We start from the raw sequence: 12,657 nt of genomic DNA, 5'->3' as shown, positions 1-12,657 counted from the left end.
GCCTCCGTGTAGATATGGCCACACTGTGGGCTTACATTGCTATTCACATTAAACTGTGGAATTGCTTTGTTGTTCCTGACACCTTTCAGCCACCGTGGACACACCTTTTCTGCCATCAGTGTTGTCTGTCTAACTGTGCATCACAAACTTAACACAGCCTCAGTCTTTAAAGTCAGGCTAGCAAAAATTTAATCAAAGGAAAACTATAGTTTAGCACAACTTGGGACTTATTTTCGTTGCTCCAGACATCAGTTTTGTTAGTAGTACTACATGTTGTAAACAATATGGCAGTTTAGCCACATTAATTAACACTTTATTTGAAAGTATAACCATTTTATTACCATTTGCTTACATAGGCATGGGAATGTAATTGCTTTTGCAGGTATTTAGTCATAAACCAATGATGATGCTAGAGGAAAAGTCAGTTAATCATAAAGTTAATACAATTTATTCTGAGAGAGGCATGAATGCCTGTACTAGATTTCAGGGCAATACATCTGATATTTGTTGAAATATTTCACTCAAAACAAACAAAAAAAATTTCAACTTCATAGTGATGCTAAAGGAAAAAAGCTCTAGGATCTTTTGGGCACCATGAATGTCTGTACACAATTTCATGGCAAGATATTTCACTCCGAACCGCGTTGGACCAACTGACCGACCATCATTGCAGGACCACGCCGCTAGACCGGCTAAACATGTTTGTTTAATCTGTATTTCCATTTAACAATGCTTTGTTAAGATCCTTTAGATCCTAACTTCTAAAGTTACCCATACAAGGCTTGTTTTAATGATAGAACACTTAAAAGACACTTTCTCCACATAAATAATTGGAAATGTACAGTGAGGGAACAGGCTACATCGCTTTATGGGGCCCTTAAGGCCCTCTTTAACAGATGGACATGCCAGCACCATCAGCAGATACAAACAAGGCCCTGAAATGAATAGTCTAATTGATTTGTCTGTCTGAACAGGCCGTGTCATCATCAGCTATAGGTACAAAAAGAGGCCGATGTGTAATTATCGCGGCACATTGCAGGTCTGGAGAGGTCTGCTCTAATTCTCTAACTACTTGTGTGTCACAGAATGTGTATGTGCGTAAGTGTGTGTATGTGCGAGTGCCAGAGCATAGCAGCCATGGAAATGAAAAACACCCACTACACTGCTGACCCTACATGCAATATAATGCTCCAGAACCTTTCATCTCCGACGACCTAAACATTAGGAATAAAACAGATTTTACACTTGTTGAAAGTCCACACTGGTATTTAAACTTAAAACACATTATTGCAAAGTCATTTTTTTCTTCTTGCTCCCATTTTCAAAGGTCACAGCCTCAGCAATATACCCAAAGTAATGTGAACTAAACTCCCTCTTGATAAGCCATTAGAAAGGTTACAGCAACATTTTTTAGGTAGGTTGAGCCATCAGGGGATTATAATGGTAATTAGAGACTGCAATTTTTAAAGTGCAGGTTACTTTTTTTAAATTAGACAAGAAAAACACTTTTTCCACTTCTCTCATATGGGTTCTGTTCCTTTTTCATACACTTCAGATTATAAGAACATAAAAACAAAGACAGGAGAGACTCCACTTTGTGTTTAATGTGGCACTCACTGTTGACTGTCCTGTTAAACAAATGAACACACTATGCAGACGTCGTTCTAAGCGCTTTTGCTCTGCGGCTCACCAATAATCTGTGTGGATGCTGGTTCAGACAGTGCGAAGTTTCTGTTGATTTATGCTCCTTTACTCAGTGGACAGCGGTTTCACGCAGTGGTGGTGACAGATCCGGCTTGACATCCGTCATCCTGGGCCCATCACTCGTGATGTCAATGCTACATAACAAATTACAACCTTCAGTAGGACTCCGGTTTGCGTGTGTGCTGTACTGGGTTTCTGTTTATATTTGCATAAAGAGAGAGTGTATTACTATTTGAGCATGATTGTTCTTGTTTGTTCATGTGGGTGGATTCTGTTTTAATACTACCTGGGATTAGAAAGATACTCCTGATAGCTGTGTCATTATTCACTCCGTTTATGCACTCCAGTCAGCCAGTCAAAAGTTGGTTATGAAATATGTTGTTTATTACATTTTTTTGACATTTTAATAATGTAAAACTGTCCTGTTGTTCTGGCTTGGGCTGAGAAGATTGTTTAAATGCTATGAAAAATTGAAAGTGTCAAGTCGGTGAATCCAAAAGAAGTTACAGCACATCTAAAACATTTATATATATATATATATATATATATATATATATATATATATATATATATATATATATATATAAATCCATTCTGACACTGCAAAGTACATCAGATGATGAATTTTTTTATATTCGCTGTCTCTAAACCTATGCAGGCCAAAATGAAGAAAGACAATAATCATCATACTGACAGACAGTTGGGATTGGTTTAAAGAAATACAAATGAGCCAGAGCGTTGTTTCCCCTATCCAAGAATAGATAAGCGGTGTAGCCAGACCTTACTCCAACACTGACACAGTTTCACAATTTTTTTAAGCTTTTTCAGACACAGCAGGAACTCAGCTGGCCAGACTTTACCTTGACCTACAATAAAGGACCCTGGTCCAAAATAAAAAAACACCCGCCATTACTGAGACAGTTATACAAACACCCAATAACAGATGATGGAAGAAATAATGGACCCTGCCCATCAACAACCCACCATCATCCACTCGTTAGTCCTCACATATCCGCTTTAAGTTCTGTTTTCATGCGTATGTGTTTGTCCTCGTGTATGCAGCTGCTGAAATAGCCCGCTGAGTGGATGTGTAATGGGGAGTCGAGGTTAAGAACGGGTGTCCTCCATTACCTGCAATGCTTCTGCTCTCAACCAGTTTTGCTCAGATGTTCTCCACTGATGACGATTTTTTTGTATATATGGCCATTATGTGCCTCCGTACAGGAGGTGAGGGATAATCCAGAGCCTATCAGCTGGTTTGCTGATGACCTGTGTTCACTGCCTTCCTCCACCTTCTAATAATGTTGCTAAGGTCGACTCATGTCTTGTTCAAGTTTTTGTAAAAACCACAATTTGCTAATGTGCATTAGTTTGCATGATTCATCACTGTAATCTCCTGGTGTAGCGCTACATAGCTACTGAGCCTTTACAAGGGTCATGTCATCCGTATGACATTAAGCTGTTATTTGGTCAAGAATCGCAGATGGTGAGAGAGAAAGAGACAAAATGACTCAGTCATCACAGTGTTTCTATATCATATTCCTATAAAAATCATAAAAAAAGAATTTAGAACATACAATAGTAACACAGTTTATGGTAGGGGTGGAAAAAATACTTAGATCCTTTAATCCATAAAAGTTGTAATACAGAAACGTAAAAACAGTCCATTGCCAGTCATGTCCTGCATTCAAAATCTTACTTAAATTTAAGTTAAAAAAAAGTATTCTCAGCAAAATGTATTTAAAGAGGAACACCCATTTAAAAACCTTTTGCTCTATATTAAAATATGGTTTGAGAAGTATGTGTGCATTTTAAAGGATTCCTAGATTTTGAGTTTTGTTAACTTGCACACATTTCCTTGTGCATATATAGTTGTCCTTTATATATTATACATATAGTATGTAACTGCATGTATGATTGCTTATTAAATGTAGAATTAAATGTTTTGATTTATTTGTATTTTTCCCAAATCTTTTGGTAGCGTAAAGGTGCTATAAGCAAAGCAAGCTTTAGTCTAGTGTCAGTCACGCAAATTACGCCTCTGGACGGTTCGCCCTGAACAGACTACTAAGCTGTAAAATAGACAGCAACGGATGCACCAACCGCATGAGGAAGTGTTTCGTTGTGTCAACTTAGCCTCTGACTAAACTCATAACGCTAAATAACCAAAAACTCTGGTTATTTCCCTAAAACTCACTTTGCATTCTGCCTAAACACAGTATAATTAATTAGGAGTGCCAGTGCTGCTTCTCTTGAAATTAAACTGAAAAGAACACAGCAGCAAAACTGTGTGTTCTCTAACCAAGTGTGATCATAACGACTTGAAAAGAAGAATAAAAGGTTGATGAACTCTGAAAATGTCTTTACAGAATTGATGTAGGACTGGTTGATAAAAATTCAATACAAGCAGACCCCCCTCTCATTTATAATAAAAAGACGAATGCAATACACACGTCCATGGGGAATAAAAATACCAGTCTCCAGCCCATGCAAATCCTAACTGCTCCCGTAAAAATCATACTGAAAGTCTTGGCACTGCGCATGCACACACATGCGCGCACACAGAAGGACAGCCGACACTCAGCAGATGGTGTCCAGCAGCATACATATGCAAGTTATATAACTGAGCCAAATCCTCTACACTGAGACCTGGCAGCGTGCCAAAGGTCTGCAGCCAACTGAGCATTTACAGGAAAATCACCCACCTGCATATTTAAAATCCAGCCACAGATACTGAGGTGTTTCTGCTCAGGCAAAGCAAAAAGGATGTGACCACTGATTCTGTCAGCAGCCGTGTGTTTGTTTACAGACGTAAGAAAAAGACGGCCAGAGGTGGGAGTGTTTTTCTCTCGAGGCCACCAGGTTCTTCTTTGTATTTTAACTGTTAAGTGTTTCAAGTGATATGATGGGGCAAGAGTGGCCTTACAGTGAGAGATCACAAAGAAATATGCTCAATTTCAGCGAGCTTACATAGCTTAAAACTTGTCACCTTTGGGGAAAATACACCATTTTGAATGCAAAATATGTTTCATTTTGAACTAAATAGTAGTTTTTGACAACTGCACTTGATACTGGATTCCATGTCACATGTTTGTGATGTAAAATGTTTTCAGTTTCTGTTTAACTGAGCTACAGAATGTTAGCTCGTCCAAATCAAGCTAGCTTTAGGCTTTGTATGGACCTCTGACAGTGGCTGACAATTAAAAGTGGTATGTAGCAAAGTCTAGTTCATAATCAGATTAATTTTCTATGGAACACCACGGTTCGCCTCTCAAGGCAGTGTAGTCAGCAGCGTATGATGTGTGTCAAAACACCCATGCCTGTTTTCTATGGAAGTTCTACACACTTGCACACATGCTTCTGTGGTCATGCACATTGTGGCTACTGTACCCTAACTATGTCTTTTGTTAGTATTGTCCATCTGATATGTGTTGCATGCCATCCCAAATGTAGCAGAGAGAAGGAGAGAAATGGTTGAGAAAGAAAGCGTGTCACGGACACACAGTACATACTGTAGCTAAGCAGAGACAACATCTTTTTCTTCCCACTTGAGTTTGCAGCTATGCTCTAAACAGACTCAGTTATAGATACTAATGTTCATCAGCCAATTTTGTGTCATTGCTGCCAAAATGGTTTCAAGGTAGAAAAACATAGGGGCTTTGTTGGGGACTATTCATAGCTGTACACATTTGACGGTGAGTATTTAGCTCAATGGTGTTTTAAGCCCCCAATGTCAACTTCAAGGCAGCGCTGCGACCATTGACTTCAAGGCACCTAACCCTAACCTTAGCCGGGTTCAAAAATGGGCAGGAAGTAGGGTAGGGGACCCCCTACTTTATGCCCCTGACCAGATTTGGCATTGTGACTGGTTTTAATATTTCTTGAACAACAATAGAGCTTTATTGAGATATATCAGGCTTTGATACAGAGACAATAGTTGTTTGTATGATCAGTTCATTGTTGGTTGTGGTCTATAATAGGATTTGGGGACCATAAGAAAGATATCACTAACCTGATCTTTTCATTCCACTGCAAACATTTAGTTAAAGCAGAGAATGTGGTTTTAACTATATTCACCAACTACTCACAGTGTAGTTTTTAGCTGTGTACAAGTTATGTGTCAGCTAAGGTTGACCATTCTCAATTCTCTGGTTCTCCAACCAGAGGTTATCCTTCCTCATTAGGCAAATGTTTCAGGCCTCCACTGGTCAAGGACCCAGAGTGCCCTAACATGTAAATTAAATGAATAAAGAACATTGTTAATGTAGGCCAGGGTATGTCACAAATGAACCCTAGTTAGAGTGTGCTTATTTGATCTGTATCACTGACAGTAATAATGGATTATTCTCGTTCAAAGAGGAGCAATGTGGCACAAGATACTTGTTTCCTTAACAAAAATGCAATGCATTTATTCAAGTAGGACAGAAAAAAGAATTAAAGGAGAAAATAGATAAATAAATTGCTAAAGGTGCCATCTGTTTATTTCTCTACAGATAATTTTGCCTACAAAAGTGCTGCTAAAGATCAGTTCAGGATAAGTGCAGTAATGTTGGGATTGATGATGGTAATGACGACAACAGCGCCTCTTTCCTTCAAGGTTGATGGTGAAAAGCTTTCTTGCTCTTTAAAAAAAAAAAACGCAGCCCAGAAACCTTTCAACAAGAATTTCAAAACTGAAGACTGTAAATGGAAGCAAAAGTAAATGCCTACATATACTGTATAACCAGTGTTGGGAGTAAGAGTAAGTCAAAAAGCTGGCCGATGCCCAGCTTTATGCAAATGAATCATAGAACATGATCCATTCTATCCAGTAGAAGTAGACGAAAATCTTTCAAACTAACCTTTGTCGATCTGAAATGAAGACAGATTCAGCAACTGCATGGCCTATTTGTCGCTTAAAATGTTTTCAGAAACACATTTCGGTGAACTATTTTTGTAAAATACGAGATCGTATTCTCAATGAGCTGCCATGACACTCTGTTGAAATTCTCGAGTAGCCACACCCATGTCACGCATTCGTCCAATCAGCTGCTGGTCAGGGGCGTGGAGCATCAACCATGGCTGTATGACGTCGCAACACCACGCGATAGTCGTGTCGCAAAAGTGGATCTGTACCGTCTGTCTATCACCATAGACGGGCCAAATCAACCAATCAGATCAAACTGTTGCCGAAACCTGGAGAACAGCAAAAACATCTTTTCCTCTGAGAAAAGCCTCCAATGCCATTTTTTGCTCTTCTTTCAATGAAGGAATACTTTCTAATTCAGATAAATCTTGCATGATAGCTACGCTCATCTCATCCGTGGAAGCTGCCATGTTGTTTAGACTGAACAGTCGCTTCTCGTTGCGTCACACCTAAACCCGCCTCAAAACCAACGCTGATTGGTCGGTCATTTGGCGAACGGCTCCAAATTTTCTCTATCTCAAGATGCCAGACTGATCTGCGAGTGGAAAACTGGAGCTCGCGAGATCAGGACGGTCTCACGAGGCTACATTGGCGCAGGCAAACAAAATGCAAGAGTTGTCCCACAAAAATAACCTGCATCAGTTTTTGCTAAAACACAATCATTGCACCTGTAGGACCAAAGCAGCTCCTTGTGTTTAAATGCTGGGCAAATATTTCCGGTCTGAACACCCCTCAAGTCTACCCCTGGTCCAGACGGTGTGATGCTGATTAATAATCGAGTGTAACAGGGGACTTTCTGGTCAGTAGATAATCAATCTAAACCTGTCAATCATATCTCAATCATAATTTGTTTCTTTCAAACCAAGCATGCAATTCAAAACAAGAAGGATGTTGAATAGCCAGCAGTTTGGTAGTTTTTTTCTCTAACTTTGTGGCTGTTATTGAACTGTGCCTGCAGTCATCAGCCGGCATATTGGTTCTCTGAAGGGTGAGGAAAGTAAATATCACTGAATAGTTAAATGATGAAGTTTATTCGGAGTTCACTGAGGCCTCAAGCTGTCACACTAACCTGCATGAAATCCAATTGAACTTCTCCCGCGTTGATGAAACTTTGCTTGGCCGTGTTTGGTTTTCTCAGAGGTGCACAAAATCTGTCATCCATGTGTGGTGTAGTTTTCCACTGATTAAAGCCCTAGCTTGACGCTTTGTCCACTCCCTTTGCCTCCGAATCCACATCAATAAATCCATGGAACCACTCGTAGAAAAAGTATATCCGTTTACTCGGTTAGCAACATAAACTTCAGTACAGAAGTAGTACAAAAAATAAAAATGATTATTAACGGCAAAAGGGAAAAAGAAAAAATAGAAAGAGAAGGTCAAAAAACTGTGAGGCTCCACTCTATCCGTGCCTGACTGACCACTCGGATAACCCCTTTTTTCTTACTTTACTTCACGACTCTCGCGAGAGTATTCAATGTAATTAAAGGTGTATACGGTTAAAAGTAACAATGCAATATTTCCAAAATATCACCAATGTAATATAAATGCACTCTAAATTATCCACGAACATTTTAGATAATTAAACAATTCCTTGCATTACTGTAAATATTAACTAAAAATATTACCCCTAATTTCCTCAAAATAAATGAACAATGAAAATTAGCATTTAACACATAAATTAAAATCATTTATCAGTTAGCTGCATTTAGGCTACTACATGTGGGTTCCATTCAGCTATTCCTATTTTGAAATGGAAGCAGTGTTTTTTAAATGCACAAACATCAACCAAATGAATAGCCTCCAGCGAACGGGGTTATTTTAGTGGTTTTCCATACGGTGATTTATTTGTGGCGGCCTGCCACAATATCAACATTGACCGCCACTTTTTTTTTGTTTACTTACCACAAGTAAGTCTGTTTCTGTCTGCCGTTGGAAAACAACAACTAATGTTAGCTATGATAGCTGACATTAGCTGATCTTAACGTTAGCTAACGTTAGCGCTTGTTCCAGCGGACCAGCATAACGTCAGTTAGGTTAACTTTAACCAGCCTGGTTCTATATGAATAAACCACGGCAGAGAGAAACAGACTTAGCTTAACATACTTGCTGTTTGGGAGTTCCAGGTGAACCAATGAGACATTTCTGTGTTGTTACAGTTTTCTTCGATTGCTAAACGACAGTGGGCACAACTGGAGTCACATGTGCAAAACGCTAACTACAGTCTGAACAGCAGCAGTTCATGTGGACCAAACTCTAGTTCGTTTTTCATTGCTTGAACACAGTTTTCAAAACTCTACACACTTATCCCATGACTTTAACCACAACGTGCACAACACTGTAGATTTACAGCACTTTGTTCAAATGCTAACACACTGCTGTCAAAACTGTTAACCACACATTCAAAACAGAATAGATTTCAGTCTGGTGCCTATCAAACACTGCTGATTGCAATTTTAGCTGAAAGCCTAAGCAGGTGTCTTGTTTTAGACTAGTTAGTGAACATATATGGTATTTATACAGAGAAAGCTCAGAAAGTCTTTTTTTGTATACAAACACCAAATAAGAATGAAACTATCATACACTGTACTGTTTGAGAGAAACAGGTAAAAGAGCAAAGATACTACAGTAATATGTCCAGGTAAGATGTCTAAGGGTATGTCCACAGCTATAAAAAAAAGTGAAAAACACTATATCTTTACAATAGTAAAACTACGTTCTTACTGTTTTTCAGAAAGTAATGGAAGTGAAAGCAATGGAAACACCAAATTCATTTGTATTTAGAGATGATGCAGACATCCAATGTGATGAAGAAAACCTGCCACATGATGCTGGAGAGAGGCAGGCTTAGTCACACTATTCGTTGGTACTGTTATGTACCTTTAGTTTTTTTCCCCAGTAATTCCATAAATTACTAGAGACAAAATACTTTATTGAAGAAAACTGCTGATTTTCATTCCTTCTTGTTTACCTTATGTAAAAATTGGTATGCTATACAATCTATATTTTTTCCTTAAATAAACTGTTGAGTAGTGTCAAGTCACTCAAATTGTTCAAACTGTAAAGATGAAAAAGTTTGTAATTTCTGTATTGGTGTTTGATGCTAGTGTTTTTACCCTCAGTGTGTTCTGAGTGACAGTGTGTGTTATCTCAGTGAGGCCTGTGCATAGTGTTTGAGACGTGTGTTAAGAGTTGTGTTGCTTTGAATGAGTTTTGCAGGTGATGTGAACTGTTTAGTTCAGGTGACTGTAGGTAGTGCAGACTGTAGTTAGAGTTTTGCACATGTGACTCCAGTTGTGCCCACTGTCGTTTAGCAATTGGAAAAAACTGTAAAGGTCCCATGGCATGAAAATTTCACTTTATGAGGTTTATTAACATTAATATACGTTCCCCCAGCCTGCCTATGGTCCCCCAGTGTCTAGAAATGGCGATAGGTGTAAACCGAGCCCTGGGTATCCTGCTCTGCCTTTGAGAAAATGAAAGCTCAGATGGGCCGATCTGGAATCTGGCCCAGAGAATTTGGTCCACCCATGAGAGAGAGATATCATGGCTTTCAAACGAGCAAAGTGGCAGTTGGTCAAGGCCACACCCCCCCCCTCCACTTTGCCCCCCCCCCCTCTCTCCTCCTCAATAGCTACAGACACAGAAATGGCACATACTAAGGAAAGCTCATTGTGGGACTGCCTCTAGTGGCTGTAATTCTGCACCAAGGCTGAATTTCGGGAAAGAGACTTCAGATACAGTATTAGGGGACCACTAAGGCCTATATAAAAGCATCCAAAGAGCACCATGTCATGGGAACTTTAAGGAAAAACTCAGGAGCAGCACAACTCATTTCACATACGTAAAGAATGTTCAGGAGACTTTGATGACTTGGAGCATTTAATGAACACTCAATTGAGGAGACAATTAAGCTGGCAGTAAAGTTTAACCACAATGTTCTATTGTGCCGCACCGTCCCAACTATCTGAAGTTCCTTTCTTCCTGAAGGTGAATTTAAAAATAATTCTCAGTCTAAGCATGGCTGTCATTATCCAAAGCACTGAACTCGGCACTGGAACAGGCAAAACCCCAGATATAAAATCCCTCTCCTGTCCCTCCACAACCTCTAAATTCAAGTGACGGTAACCAAGCAACCGACGGCAACTTGATTATCATTCATCTGGTAAACCACTTACTTTTACGGAAAAACTATTTTCCTCCCTGACCCGCCCTGCTCAATTCCCAAACATAAATGCTGAGGTTGAACAACAGAGGCTGGGACTATCAGTGTTGTGGGAGAACAACGGTAAATACAATTTACTGCAATCTTGCTTCAGATACTCATTGATTATTTTTCTTGTGAAAATTAAACTGAGAGATAGATCTGGCTCTAACAGTGTACAGCAAAATAGCACATCTACATTATACAACAATATTTGTATGACCCTTAGACCTTTTCTAATTGCTTATTGGGTTTTAGCTGCAATTACATTGAGCCTTTTATTCCATTAACAATGAGAATAATGCCTAATGTAACAAACATAAAAATATAAATATATATAATAACACATTTTTTTAAAAGCTTTCTTTATTATGTGTTAATCCTACTGCAATTGCAAGCAGAGACCATTTTTAAAACTGCTGCATGAAAGTCAGTGTAGAAGCTTAAATCTGGCTTGAAAGAGCCAGCCCATTCTCACTCCCAACTCATAAAAATACTGATGCTTGGTCAGCGGTTCTCAGCGTGGGATACTGACGCAAAAATCACCCTTTAGTGTGACTTTAGCAGGAGACCGGGGTTCGTGTCCCGTTCGTGTCCCATCTGTCACTGAAACGTACATTTTGTAACCCCACCCACGATCTTTTCCTAAACCTAACTGTCCCGTTCTTGTGCCGCATGTCAGTCCCGACCAAGCACGTCTAAATATGACGCCAAAGGGCCAGGCGCTAAAGGAGACTTTTTGCATCAATAACAAACGGCAAAGGCACCTGACCAAGCGTCACTTTTTGATGCAATGGGATTATTTGTCCAAATTTCATTTCTGCTATTTTTTTTTTTTTTTTTAAAAACATTTTTTTTAAAAAAAAAAAAAAAAAAAAAAAAAAAAAAACCGAGGGGGGGAGGATTTTTTCCCTTTTTTTGTGCATCAGTAGTTTTTTGGGACATTGGTGTTTCCTGCCACCATCACCTTCCCACACTTCTCATTTACCCGTCTCTCATTTCAGGGAGCTAATTGGGCCGTAAAGTTGACTCAAGTGGTAAAGCTCAAATAGAATTAGCCGCGTTCTGCCTCATTTGGCAGAGGCAGAATAATCCAGCCCCCCTTTGCTTAGCCGCTGGCGTTCCCTGGTTAAACAGCTGTGGGTAAACACAGAGGAGACAGGATCACAGCCTCCTCCTCAGACAACGTTTGGATGTTCAGTACACAGCAGGCCAAACCACTCAGGCAACGGAGCTGCTGAGCCATAACAAATGCTTTTATTTTCTTTAGTTTGTTTACCATTAAAGATTCATTTTATATATATATATATATATGATAGAATAGAATGTTACAATGATATCTGGACATAAAGCAGCAATTCGCTATTGTCTCTAATAGATGATCAAGTCAGAATATTGGTGTAAACCGAGCCCTGGGTATCCTGCTCTGCCTTTGAGAAAATGAAAGCTCAGATGGGCCAATCTGGAATCTTGCTCCTTATGATGTCATAAGGAGCAAGGTTACCTCCCCTTTCACTGCTTTGCCTGCCTAGAGAATTTGGCCCAGCCATGAGAAAGAGAGAGACATCATGGCTTTCAAACAAGCAAAGTGGCAGTTGGTCAAGGCCACACCCTCACCCTCCACCTTGCCCCCCCCTCTCTCCTCCTCAATAGCTACAGACACAGAAATGGCACGTACTAAGGAAACCTCATTGTGGGACTGGCTCTAGTGGCTGTAATTCTGCACCACGGCTGAATTTCGGGAAAGAGACTTCAGATACAGTATTGGGGGACCACTAAGGTCTATATAAAAGTATACAAAGAGCACCATGTCATGGGACCTTTAAAAACTTAATCTACAAAGTAA

The sequence above is a fragment of the Perca fluviatilis genome, chromosome 1, assembly GCF_010015445.1.
Source record: "Perca fluviatilis chromosome 1, GENO_Pfluv_1.0, whole genome shotgun sequence".
Lineage (NCBI taxonomy): Eukaryota > Metazoa > Chordata > Actinopteri > Perciformes > Percidae > Perca > Perca fluviatilis.
The sequence above is the reverse complement of the archived record's forward strand: the minus strand, read 5'-3'. Positions refer to the sequence as shown.